Here is a 14,517-nt window from a genome sequence, read left to right as displayed (position 1 = left end):
ATAATGCTTTTACAGTTGGTTACATATGAAAGTCAAGGGAACTATAATTATTAAAGAGGACAGAAAATATCTACCCTATTTAGATTCAGGCTTACGCCTATATTGTACTTAAAATTATGTCAATATCTTTTTATTACAGTATATTTATGATAAAACTTAGTAATACAAAATGATTTTACAGTTAACTACATATGAATGCGAAAGGAATGATCAAAATATTTAAAAAGACCGCACAAAATAGAATTTTGTATGCATAGAGAGTTATTATCGTTGGCAAAGAGTATATTCTGTCAGTGCTGTTGCCACCTACAGGAAAATTACTTGAAAAAGGCGTTAAATCAGATAATTTTAACATATCAAACATACAAGTTACAAAAACGAGGGCATTTCTTGATTTTTTTAAAATCCGCCCTGACCCCGGACAAAGGCCTAAAAAGGACATGTCCGGACAAAAGAGGACGTCTGGTCACCCTAGCAAAACACCCACTTCTTACAAATACCTTGTTATTGCAGAGCACCCCTTAAATTGTAAATTTTCACATTTAAATACATTTATTTTAACATTTCCGTTCTCGTTCTCATTGTAGTTTCCGTTCCCGGTTTATTGTGAACCAGCATTTAGTGGGGAAACAACCACATACATGAAGTCGGAATGGTGTAACTATTTCTAACTACATGGACTGTAAATCAAACCCCAGGCAATTGGATTTGTAATCGGTAATCACATTTCCAACGAGTCTGCCACATCACTTTTAGAAAAATCTGTAGTTCACAAAAACGAATGCTGAACATTTTCTGCTGTTAGGCGCTCAATACGTGACGGAACGTTAGGGTCCCTTACGTGCAGACTACGTGACTGAAAGGGTTTAAGCGGTTCCGGTAGATGCTCGATGTTGCGTCAGTCTACAAATCCGAAACATTGCTCTCTTCGCTCCACTGGAGGGTATTTGTACGAGATATGCTCTCTCCTTGTGTAAAAAACGGCACGGGTTCAACGTATTTGTAGTAAAATTGAGGCGAGATATCCATGAACCTGTTCTATGAAGCATGCGAAGCAAAACAGATTTTCTTCCTCGGGCATGAACCTCGCTTGTTACGAAATCAAGGAAGAGTAAGCATCTAGATCAATTCTTTAACCGTTTGAACGGTTTAAGGCGTTACATCCAGTTGCATGTCGACTTACTTACGCTATCAGAAATTATCGTGGCTTTTATATTATTCGCTCATAACCATTGTTTTTCTGCTGATAGGTACATGAACAATAAGGCATTATTCATATCTATATAAGACTTCGGGAAGAGGAGGGAATTGAGTCTTATTACAAACAGATTTATCTTAGGGTGTAACACACTCGATAGCCCAGTTTTCGTTAACTTGATTGCCGCTCAAATCTACGTCACTGTACAATATGCAATCCATTGCGTTTTTGATGCTTATATTCATTTGATTTTACGTTATAATTTCCGAATTTTGCCATTTTCTTGACTAAATATGACATACATGGTGTGGAACTTGGGCGGATGATGTTCATGTCTAACGTGGAGAAAGGCGAAATTCGAAATACGACCACAGTCTAGTATATAGTACGAAGCTCAATACGTAGTAAATATGCATCCATAGACAGTTGCTAACCACTAGGATCGCTACTATCGCCTCATTACAGACAATGCGAAATAGTATCCGCACAGTCTATTGCAGAGGTCTCCAAAAAGCGTATCGTCATTCGTGCTCTCGATGCTGCCCGCCGAACACAGTGTGCTGTAAGGCTAGAGAAGGGGAAGAGACTCGTACCTCAACAGATATGAGCGATCAGTGGGGGTTCGCGGCAACGGTCTGCTTATGTTTACAAATAATAACATCAAAAGAATAAGAAATAGGCTATCATACTTTTGTATATGATTTTGACATACTATGGAGCTAGAACCCCGTCTGTTGCTATTGACACAAGCCATTGTAAATTCAACCTCTTCTGTTCTATGATGCCTTTAGTGCATGTAAAAGATCTTTTCCAGTTGTATTTTGTAATTACATCTAGAAGACATTCAGACACAGTAAAATGTTTATTAACTCCTCGGATGAAAATGGATAGGTGAGCTTTGTCATTTCTATCTGTGCTTTCGTCCAATGCAAGTGAGTAAGCGACAAACTGGTTAATTGTGGTTTCGACTTCAGATTCAATTACATTTACAGTCTTTAAATTCCTTCTCTGAACTGTAATTGGAAACAATTCCATTTTCTTAAACTTTGACTTTGTTCTGGACACAGTATTTTAGTAACGTCCTGTATGCACGATTTTACAAATGATGCTTCTGTAAAGGGCTTCATTAATTTTCCAATATTCCAAGTTAGAACATAGCTAGCAAGAAGCTTTTTTTGTTTAAATCGAGGACACGTGTGTGATTTGTGTTTGTATTTTCATGTTTTATATTTATCAAAATATTTGTAGGCCTATGCATTTCACCTAAAATTAAACGAAAAACTGTATGTTTGTCAAGCGGAACTGAGTGTAAACGTATTGTAATATACTGATTATTATGTATAACCAACAATTATACAGATAGCCCCAAAATAAATTATTTTCACATGTCCAACATGCATGTAATTGTATGATATTCTTTGTGAAGAGTCGAGTATTGTCGTCGCATGTTGAATTTTAACACACCCTTAATAATTTTCGAACAAATTAAGCATTTCACATTCTCCCCACTAACACAAAAACATTTCTCTTCCTATTCATCCTTGAATGCACTACGTCCATGGTTAGAAGACATTGTGAAACGATGGAACAATCCGACCAACACAATGATAATGGCAGTCCGCCACTGCTCTTCGTTTGCGCATAAGCATTGAGTATAGTACAGGTGGTGATGGGTGAGACGGAGCGCGCTCATTACGTACTGGCTTCGGTTCCGTTCAGGGGCTTACTCGCGAGTAGGCTTTTGGAGACGTCTGGTCTATTGTTCCTAGTACCCTCATAAACTCAAGCTTCGTGACTGTATATACTAGACTGTGATACGACCTTGTCTATCTCATGTCGCTGTAAATTTTTAATAAAAAATTTCACGTCAGACTCGAAATCAGACTGGCTGCATGTCGGAGTGATGGTTAGACCACTTAGCCACCGAAGGGACTACTGTTTGCAGTACTGTAAGTGTAAAATTTATTTTACCTCATCCGTGTACTGTTTGTTCAGGCAAACTTCCATGACAAATCAGAGTTCAAATAGGCCTACATATTGTTGAACACAGATTCCTTTTATATAAAAAAAGTTTTTTTTTCAAGTATTCAAAATAAAGAATAGGCTATACTCAGTGGTCTGGTCGTCAACATACTGGATTCCAGACTTCCAGAACTTGAGGTCCCTCGTTCGATTCCCGAGTTCAGCTCTCGGGGGAACTTTCCTTGAAAGAGATACGTTCTATGGATGTCTAGAGTCTGAAAATTTGTATGAATGTGAGTGTGATTCGACTGTGCCAGGTTATTAATTAGCCAGTCTTCAAAATATAAAGTAATATATCAGAACTGCCGCTGGGCAGAAACACATGTTTCAACGCCACACTGTTGACATGTAAGATCATGAATAAAAAATGTATTAAGTTAATCTTATGTGTCTAATTCTTACGAATTGTCAAATGTCTGAAGACAGGTTTGAATCTCATAACTGACACCAATGAGGCATCGCTCATGAGGCAACTAAGCTAGGAGATAATGGAGTAGGGTGACCAGTTTCTTTCCCCCTCCAATGCATAAATTGCTGACTAGCTACATATTACACTAATCAGTCTATTGAATATAAAACGTAATAAATTGAATATGTGCCACCTTAGCAAAGAAAATGTATGTTACTTGAAAGTTAAGTTATGATAGAGCAAATCATGTAGATTATATTTTATGTATGTAGTTGTACTTGAAACACTAGACATTAAAAGAATAGGCCTACATGAAAAACTTAAAATTGTTAAATAACTAAAATGTTTTACAGTGTAACACTGTAGAAGAAACTCCAAGCGTATACAAAATTTGACCTTTGAAATAAACCGTCGGGCATTATCAGAAAACTATCTCTTGGGTATGGTTTGAAGTAGAAACCACGAATAAACAAAACATATATACACATATTTCAAACATGAGAAAAATGTCATGTTTTCTGTTATAATTTGGTCACGCCTTTACAGAAACTTTTCGAGTTATTAATATTAAATTTTATTTTCCATAAGAAAGTCGCACAATATTATAGTCGAAGTTGGAAGAGAACAAATTCTGTAGGCTTTGTAGTTGGTTCATTTCGAACAGTTTAGTATTCGAAACGAGACTCTCTTAAGAACTACTAAAATCATGAAAGGAGAATGTGTTTGAAGAGGCATCACAAAACGTACCAAACAAACTACATAGTTGTTGTTTAGTCAACTGTCCGAAGACAGGTGACTTCACAAGTGACATCAACAAGGCTTCACTCGAGAGGAAACTAGGCCAGGAGGTAATGGTGTATAATGGTCATTTCCTCTCCCTCTCCATTGCACACAACGCTGACTAGTTACATATTACACTAATCAGACTTCAAATGTATGCAGACAATTTGTTCTTCCTCTGACATATCGTCAAGTGAGATGTAATGCCTGATAATAGATGTGCATATCAGTCAGAATCTCAATGAGAAGTAAAACTACATACCGTAGATTCGTAAAAAAAAAAATGAATTTTTAGAGGAAACCAATATACATTTTCAGAAAAATTAGAGAAAACTATCTTATGGATATGGTTTAAATGAGAAGCCAGTAAAAATAAACTCTCTCTCTCTCTCTTTTTCTCTTTCTCCCTTCCTCTCTCAAACGTGAGGAACGTTAAAGTTTATTAAAACACATATGGCTGTTCCTGTATAATTTTTTGAGTTAGCGACAACCTGTTTTATTTCATAAAAAAAAAAAAAACATATTCGACTTTAAAGTTTCGAGACAACAAATTCTGTACATTATAATTATAATTATATTTATGCCATCCTAGCATTATAAACAGGTTGTTACTACATCCAGTATCGTTCATAATTGGCTTATTATAGCACATGTGCCAATAAAAGTAATGCCGTATTCACTATGACGTATTCGCTTGCTATCTCGCGCGACGTAACAAGAAATGAAATGCAGGACAACGTATCATTTATTTCCAATCTTTAACAATTTTATATCTCTTTTGTAATATCACATAAAACAGTTCAGAGAAACTATATTAACAAAATAAAGGAACATTTGTAACATAACCTGCAAGGTCATCCATTTCTCTTCATTCAGTGTCAATGCCAGACGCAACTAATCGATACGAACATATGAAGAGTCTGTTAGCCATGGATCCCGAATTTCTTTCATAATTTATTTTCTACAATTTATAATGGTAAGATTCCATAAAGTGTTGTATCCAACTGGTGGATAATCTTATTATGACACTATCGTTCGTGCGACAAACATTCACTCATACCATAATGATGAAGATTATCCACTTGTTGCATACATAACTATTATTTTGGTTTATTTCAAACACTTGAAGAATCGAAACAAGGCATCTCATGTGCCTTAAAAAGATTGGAGAAAAGTTTTCAATATTTTTAAAGCATAACGTTGAAACATAACACCACAACACTAATTAAACTTCATCCACCGCTCAAAAAATGGATCAACAAACCATTAGATGCTATTAGAGACATTAAAGATAGCAGTCCCAATTAGTAATCATGGATAAACAACACAACTTTAAAAAAGAACCGGTACTGTATTTTACAACAAGAATACGGCAATTTAAGTCAGTGACACATTTGTATTTCCAAATGATTTACGGAAATTATGAATTCAAATCTATGGAACAAAGAAACCGGTGTTGAGTGCCAAGAATATTGCGCAAACTGTCATTCACTATAGTGAGGATCACGTAAGTTCAGTTCCCAAACAGCAAATATTTCCGCCTTGTCAGTGTCGCCAACTGTTACCAGATATCACCACATGTAGTAAAATCACGATCCTATGTACTGAATGACTTCTTTACTCACCGTACTTTACCTTAATGTTGGAAGGTTATTCTAAATAGTTTCAATAATAATGAGAAATGTATTGCTATGTTCTATTCTTTTATTCCTTTACATTATTATTAGTATTAGCATTAATAGGTTACTAGACGTAAATATACAACAAAGTATAGTATATAATATTCAAGAATCAAATCTGTTCCAAGACCAATTAAATTATTGTCACTTCACTTCAAAGATTCCAGCGTACATATACTGTACTTCCTAAAGGTAGATAAATTAATAACCAATTGACTTTTGGTTGGAATTCGAATGAATTTCTGATTATCTTTTGAAATTAGTAAGGAAATGGATAATAACAACTATGCTAAAACTGAAATAATAATAAATCAACTTACAAAAATAATTTTGGTCCTTAAAAGCCATAAGTAATTTCACTTCTAGATACCTTTTTAAAGATTTCATTTGTTTGTAAATTGCTTAATAATGCTACACTTACACTTATTATTTCTGCAACTCCACGTCTGTCATTGAAAAAATGTATGATACATAACTGTGCAGTCTCTTTTAGGCTCTTGTGTCCTAAATTTAAATAAGAAAAAGCAAATGATTCAAGAAATGTGAGCTGGTGAAAATTAAATACTCAATTAATAAAATAATTACTACCAAAAGAATATTTTATTAATTCTATACAAAAGATGGATTACACAGAACAGATGGCCAGAAATCATAGATTTATACACAACATACAGCATGAAACGATCATCAAAAAATGCTTTTTGTACACAATAACATCTTTCAAACGAAGTGAAATAGCCAATAAGTTCAATAAATATTATGCTAATAAGTAATAACTATAATTAATAATTATCTACAAGCTGTGAAAGGGAATAAAATAGTATATTGTTGAAATTAGGGGGTTATGGTTTATTACGTGTATTTATAATTTTAATTACTTTTTCTACATTTAATTATATTTTAATTTCTATTAGATTAGTTGGTGGTGTGGTTGTTAGTTTTATCTGTGTACGTCAGACTATTAAGGAAAAACTGAAAGAAATATTAAATCTACTATCTATTTTATATAACAATATTTAATCAAGAACTGAATATTACTATTAATTTAATAACATAAGACCCAAAACATCTCCAAGTCCAGACAATACACATGCTGATTTTCTTAAACATGTTGGCAAACAAGCAAACTCACTACTTTTATCTTGTAATCTCATCTAAAATACAATATCTGTCTGGAGAAAATCTATCATAACATCAATTTTTAAAAGCAATTATTCAACTAATATCTTTTCGAGTTATCGACAGATACCACTTACTAGTATGATAGCCAAAATTATGGAAGAGATGATTTCATAGATTGAATTGGTTCCTGGAATCTAGTAACTAACTTTCATTTTATTGGGTTGACTTTAGAGAATTGCATTCAACAAATGGACAGATTTTAAATTTTAGTCAAGATATTAAAGATATTTTAAACAGAAAACAAAACAACTTAACAATTTTAATTTATTTTCAAGGATCATATGGCTCTGTAGATATAAATCACTTAAGAAATTGCAAACTTAGGGTGTCCATGATAAAGTGTTACACTGGGTCAGTGACTTGATTATTTGATTCATTGTCACAAATATGTAAATAGAGACAGATTCATCTGGGCTTCCCACATTGTTGTTTTCAGGAATACATTTTCCAATATTAATGTCGATGGTCTAACTAAAGAAATAGATCTTATGATAATCTCATCATTTGCAGATAATATGGTTGTCTAGAACAAAAAATCACAGTCCACAAATATTAATAAACTGAGCCAAAATCCCAACAGACTTTTTGACTCTACTTGGAGAACTCAAACTTGCTCAATTAAGGGAAACTTTACTAATAAAACACAATCCCAAGTTATTTCAAAATGAATAGTATATAAGTTAACTTTAACAGATGATGTTAAGAAATGTGATACTTCTCCAGACATTTTAAAAATCATTAGAAACGATAAATGATCTGGTCAGTGAGTGACTACATACAGTATTTTTTATAGATGGATCCTGTTTACCAAGCCATAGATGTAGTGGTGTTGTAGTACAATACCAGTATATTCCCTTTTACAGGGAATTATATTCAAACACTTGTTTGCCCCATTTTAACCGTGACAACGCTTTTTAGCTTTTTAAACATTCTGGTTATTGTATTGTGTTTGTGTTTAGTGAAAGATTTTAGATAAGGGCGCAAATAGCCATAGTAGCTGACGCGCCCTTTTTAAACGCCACTAACTAACTAACTAACTAACTAACTTCAAACACTGACTAATTTTGATAGTGAAAATTTAGATACACTTTTAAGCTTACAAAATCTCCAGTATCGACTTCATAAATCTGAGAAGGCTGTCATACTATCAGATTCAAAATCAGATGTTCTTGCTGCAGTAATGGACGTAACAGCATGAAATCTCAATATTTTACAGTGTTTTAATATTTTAAGCAAAATGGTCGAATTACATCGACGATTGGTACTTCCGTGGATCCATGAACTTTATGGAGTGGGAGGTAATGAGGTAGCTGAAAGGTAGCAAAATTACTGTAAGGTTATCTATACCTGCATCTTACCACACTGTTAAAAGAATAACAAGATCAGAACATGACAATGTGGTAACAAAAATCGGAATGATTCTAAAGCAAATGAAAAAATTGCAATAGGCCATCCGGCGTCTGCTCCACGATGGAGGAAAATCCTCAGAAGAAACCAACTAATCAGACCAAATGGGGGATCCAAACTACCCTCGAGTGCAGCTCTGAATTTGCAGGCCAACGAGTCTACCGACTAAGCTACATTGGTGGCTCCACTAAAAATATGAAGTACATGGCACTCAGATTATTAAATTGACAAACCTAAACAATTATTCATCAGTTAAGCTATAAAATATAATACATAGCAAGCAAGTTAATTCAATTTAAAAGTATAAACAATTCAATCAGTTGAAATATACAGAAACTGATAATAAATATCATGCAAATTACTTCACATTACAAGCATAAACAATTCATCACTTGTGGTATACAGCCTACTATTTAATTTACAGCACATACAATTCATCAGTTAAGCTATAGACCTACAGTCTACTATTCAATTTACAGCATATATAATTCATCAATTAAGCGAAACAAAAATATAGTACAATACATAGTAAAAATAATACACCTAATTTAATAACTGAACTTCTATGAAAATCTACAGTGGCAGTACTCATATTATCACAGGCCATGATTGTCTCAAATATTTACAAAGAACTGATATTTCAGAATCTCCCCATGCCATTTCTGAAATCTCAATGAAGATATGGATCATTGTCTTGACTGTTTAACTTTACACAGCTTTCAATCATCTGGTTAAATATTGGAGTGCAAGATAACAAATGACATCAACTGCTGAACACTTGGTATCAATCAACCAACAACTTCATTAGATTAAAGGGGAAAAAAAACTGAAAGAATTAATTGTATATAGACACAACACATAAGACAAGGCCGCTTCAGAACAGTAATTGGCAAGGCTCTGTTGTTTTAGGATTCTTATGTAGATTCAATTTCACCTGAAAGAAAAAAGTAGCATCTATAAGTAGTAGTAGTAGTAGTAGTAGTAAAGATAATAATAATAATAATAATAATAATAATAATAATAATAATAATGACTGTAAAGTATGGAAATTAATATTGCAATGTAATATCAAAAGGTGATTTCACACCATCAACTCTTATCATTTAGTACAACTCTTATCATTTAGTATAACAAATCTATTATATTCAGTTGCAATCACCAGTAGCTGTTCTTTCCTCCATTTTGTTGTTGGCTGATTTTTCACAAGTCTGCTATGATATGCAGCACTATCCATGACAATAACGCATTGCCCTAATGTTCTCAGGTCAACAACTGTGTTTGCACCCACTTCTCAACTACAGGGCTATTCATAGCACTATGGTAGTCCTGACTTTTCTTTCAATTGCATGAAAAAATTAAATCAGCACCTGCAATAAAAATTATACCTGGGCATATAATTACGTCACATGAATTCACAGCATTTAAATAAAGAAAATAAAACATAACATAACATAACATGACATGACATGAGATCCTCTTTGGTGAAAGGCTTTCCCACGTTTTTATTTAGTCACCAATTTTTATATTTTTGTACCCTGATTTAAAAAATTACTCTTGCCAAATTTATGTAAAATATAAATCAATATAACTTACCGAGTATAAATCCACCTTTCGTTCCAGCATCTAATCTTCCACCCTCATTTGTTGGTCTATGAATAACACCATTCATGTCACTGGAAACTTCACCTGGTTTATTTCATGAATAAGTGGGTGATCATACTTAAAAAAACAGAGAGAGAAAAGCAATTCACATTGACACTCTAAGAGACACAAAAATTTTAAAGACAGGAAAACCGTTCAAGAATTTTATAACTAACCTCTAGTTATAATATGAAACTATTAATTGCAAAACATGTTGTTCCCACCTGAATTCATTACTAGTAGCCTATATTAATTGCAATTTCATATTCCACATGTGTTAATCTATTTGTTAGTAAAAAATTCAATCACTCAATGTCTCACAATACATTGAAATTTACCATTCATAAAAATCCAAGTCTCATCCAAGAATACTACGGGTTTAGGGTTCTCACGCTCCACATTTCTCATATATTCTCTTAAAAACGAATAACATCACTTTCTCATACATGTGTATAAGGATCCCCTTTGCTCCATAGAAATTTCATCTCTTTCAAAATTTTTTTCACCGATGATAAGGATACTCTAAATAAATATGTTTCATAATCATCATTCATATGTTCCAGAACTTTTGCTGCTGTTAGTACTTCCCCTGTAACAGTAAATGAAAATTATGCCATATTTTTATACATAGGCCTATGACTAATATCAGAATTACATTGCATAAATCAACACAATAATTCCTGTAACTTCCCTACCTTTATGTAACTTGTCATAAATAAATCTCGCAATTGCATCTTTCGTAAAATCATCAGCATCAGTCACTGGATGTTTACGTAGTCTATGTTTTCCTGGTGTCACGAGTGGGGTCCCCTTGTGTGAATTTATCACTTTCGTGGCTGTAGTTAAGCCAAGCTGTAATAACAAACAATAACATAATACTTCTAAAAATTGTTATATCATAAAATTCATGCATAATACCAACATTTACAGCTATATGAATAGAAAATGATCAACATGTTAGGTTGGGTCTACGATAGGTTTAAGTAGGCTAATATTTAGGTAATTCTCCAGAAAAGCTACACCAAAGAAGGCATAATTTTATTTTGTTTAATTGATTTCTGTGATATTTACATAGTGATGAACACGTGGTTTTAGTGCACAGCCACAAATACTTTCAGCACAAAAATCCTTTGACACTTACCTGTATATTCTAATGCATTGTTGTAGTCCCTCCCTCAAACTTGTTACTAATTACCAATATAACATGCGAGAGGTCCAGGACGAAGAGAAATGGTTAGTTTCCCAGTAGTGCGTCCTCGTCCTCTCGAGTGTTATATCTTAACAAGTACTTTGGGTGGGGTAGCTTTTCTGAAGAAACACCATATTTAATATTACTTAGACCAGTCATGAATAAATTATTCAGCTAGAGTCAACGTTCCTATGCTTTATAGAGTATGTTATATAGTTATTATATAAAACTGAATTATTTTTAAGCACCATAACAGGCCAACATTCATGTAATATTTGCTGCAATATCAAGTTAATAATTACAATATGACTTGTATTTTCTTCGGCCGATGTGGCATGTAAATTGTGATCTGAACGGTTAATTTAATACCAAAAGAGAAAACTGGAAATTTACTTTCGTGCTGTTTGATTACTTGTTCGTCTAATTTGTAAATGTATTTAAGCTATCACCTACTGCAGTATTACAGTATCTTAAATGTTATTTAGTTTGGCAATATGAAAATCACTGACTTGATTAAACATCAGGCCTACCTAAAAATTTGTTTTGTTTGACCACAATCATGAAATTATTAGTGCAAACTCCTAAAACTGAATACCACTTTGAAATGTATGCTTAAGAATACTTACTCCTAATAATTGTCCTATTCTGGTTGTAATTGCTGTCTCCGTTAGCATAATTCCTTCTTCATTATCTTCTTTCTTCAACTCATTATACACGTGAACTACAGATTTCTGAAGCGTACTCTGAATGCCACACATTTTCTTCCTTGGAGGAGTCACTGCAACACTATTTCATTTTTTTGACATTGTAATAAAAATCTAAACACGAAAGAAATTCATTAAAATTTGAAATAATATTTCTATCCATTACCCACGTGCATTATCACGCCCAAGTATATTATATTCATTCGTACTTATCCGACTATTCTTGAATTATAACCACAACGCAACACATAACATAACTATTATGTATTAATATTAATACTGATATTAATTAATTATTAATAAGTTCGAATTTCACTATCTTCCAGTAACCGGCCGAGAAATCTAGTACAATTTTAATTTCATGGAACTCCAGTACCGGCAAATATTGTCGATATTTGCCTCAGCTGCCAACATACCGGTTACAAAATCACTACCATTTATAGTATTTGTCAGTATCGAAATTCGAAACGAAGTTGGCAAAAGAAAATTCAACCTTCAAACTAGAAAATCACCATAATCCACTAGCATTTGTAGTAATGGGGGAAAAATGGTTAGGTTTCACCCTTAGGGTATCAAGTTACCTGGTCTTCCCTATACCTTTGGTCGACTCGCCATTCAAGGTTCCGACTTAAGTAAATACGTGGAGACGGTGGAAACAAGGCCTCTTTGTGGTCGGCACATTCCCGCAGTCCTCCAGCTGGTCACCAAGTTCAAGGAGATGAACCGGGCAGGGACCTGTTTTATGTTTTGTTTCCATTGTAACACCTGCAGCAACAGGTATCTTCCTCGTGACGTCATACACATAAGTAGCCCAGCCTTTCTCTCGTATTGGAACTCTGATCATCATCCAAAAATAACGGGAACTTGTTTTGCCTGTGGAGGGACGTAGTTTTGTGGCACCATCATTCTAAGTAGGTTCTGTTTTCAATTTTCATGTTTTCTTATTTTCCACAGTTTAAATGTGTGAGTTAACAAACTGTTCTCACACTCCCACCTCTCAAACCACTGTGGTGCTGAGTGGTCATCCCTGAAACCTGTTACGCAAGTGGTCCGGTTTCGAGTCCCAGTCAGGAAAAATCCCAGGTCGCAGTTGGGGTTTTTCTTGGGGTTCTCCCGTTTCCCCATGATAGGCATCTACATCATTTCGTCATCATTTCTCTATTTCGTCATCATTGCATTCCCCGAACGATGGCTGGCGACGCACGGAGAGGGCTGGTCTAGGGACGAGTGGAGTTACCTGCTCGAAACCTGGGTATAGTCCATTTTATTTCATGGAGTGGTGTTTCATAGAAAGGACTTTGCCGACAGACCCTCTATTGCCCCCTACTAATTGGTTATTATAAATAAATATCTTTCTTACTGTGACGACAATATGTCTTCGCCTGTTAGTAACCAATCACAACCCTTATTCAGAAGAATTCACAGGTTCCCGTCAAATCCACGTGGAGGCAGAGTTGCCATATCTTTTCTGAATTCCAAGAATTCTGTCAGTTAGCACGAAAGTATCATTGAGAATGTATTCTGTAGTATTCATTGAGCGGTCAGCTTGTTACGTTTTCTTTTTCAAAACACCTGGCGTCCAGATGGGGATGACGGCCAGAATCCTCTCATTTCGAGGGTCGCCAGGATTTTGCAGTGTTGGGACGAGGGGACAGGATGGACTGATCAGAGGTGTTTATGTAGAAAGTCATAAATCTGTAAGTGGGAGTTCAGAGGAACCACCGAACTGCACTCCATAATATAAAATGAACTACGCAGCGAATGTTAGTGTAGTCAGCCGGAGTGGATTTGGGAATGCGCCTAGCTTGAGGGTTAGCGCAATAGATCTTAAAGGTCGCCGTGCTGTGTCGTAATATCCCGTCCCGAAATTACATTTCATTCCCACCTCTCGCCTGTATTCCATCCCGATGGCCCGGCTTCGATACCCCGCCTGGCCCTGATGGAATTCAAACTGGGAAAACGAGATGTTGTAGAATGTTTTTTCCGGTTACTCCCACTTCTCTCTCTCTCTCTCTCTCGTTACATTAAAACTCTTAATCTCCCCTCTCATTTCATCTATCATCCGCAATATAGGCTGGGATGAAGTCTTAAAAATTGTATGGGTCTCTGAAGCTGATGTAAGGTTTAAGGACTTGGGCCCTTAGGCTTATCAGGTACGCCTCTGAGGATGGGAATGGCTCTGTAAGGGTTGAGGCAGGATGGTTTACCTATCACAATCGGATTCTCGAATGCCACTTGGGCCACCAGTCGAACTGGAACAATCAGCGCATATACAGGATGGAAGTAATATAACTGTAAATTTTAAC

The 14,517-nt window shown here is 34.8% G+C and overlaps 1 protein-coding gene and 1 long non-coding RNA gene across 8 annotated transcripts in view; one reads left to right on the top strand and one right to left on the bottom strand.

The window, feature by feature from the left end:
- LOC138713282 (microtubule-associated protein futsch-like) overlaps positions 1 to 14,517 on the top strand; it is a 1,205,925-nt gene that overhangs the window by 576,433 nt on the left and 614,975 nt on the right. The window lies entirely within an intron of this gene.
- Positions 6,658 to 11,935, bottom strand: LOC138713280 (uncharacterized). Its single transcript, XR_011335814.1, has 5 exons — positions 11,014 to 11,935; positions 10,657 to 10,907; positions 10,271 to 10,396; positions 9,837 to 10,044; positions 6,658 to 9,611 (listed from the first exon to the last, which is right to left on the bottom strand). It is a non-coding gene; the product is annotated as an uncharacterized lncRNA (long non-coding RNA).

The sequence above is a fragment of the Periplaneta americana genome, chromosome 14 (assembly GCF_040183065.1).
Source record: "Periplaneta americana isolate PAMFEO1 chromosome 14, P.americana_PAMFEO1_priV1, whole genome shotgun sequence".
NCBI lineage: Eukaryota > Metazoa > Arthropoda > Insecta > Blattodea > Blattidae > Periplaneta > Periplaneta americana.
The sequence above is the reverse complement of the archived record's forward strand: the minus strand, read 5'-3'. Positions and strand labels throughout refer to the sequence as shown.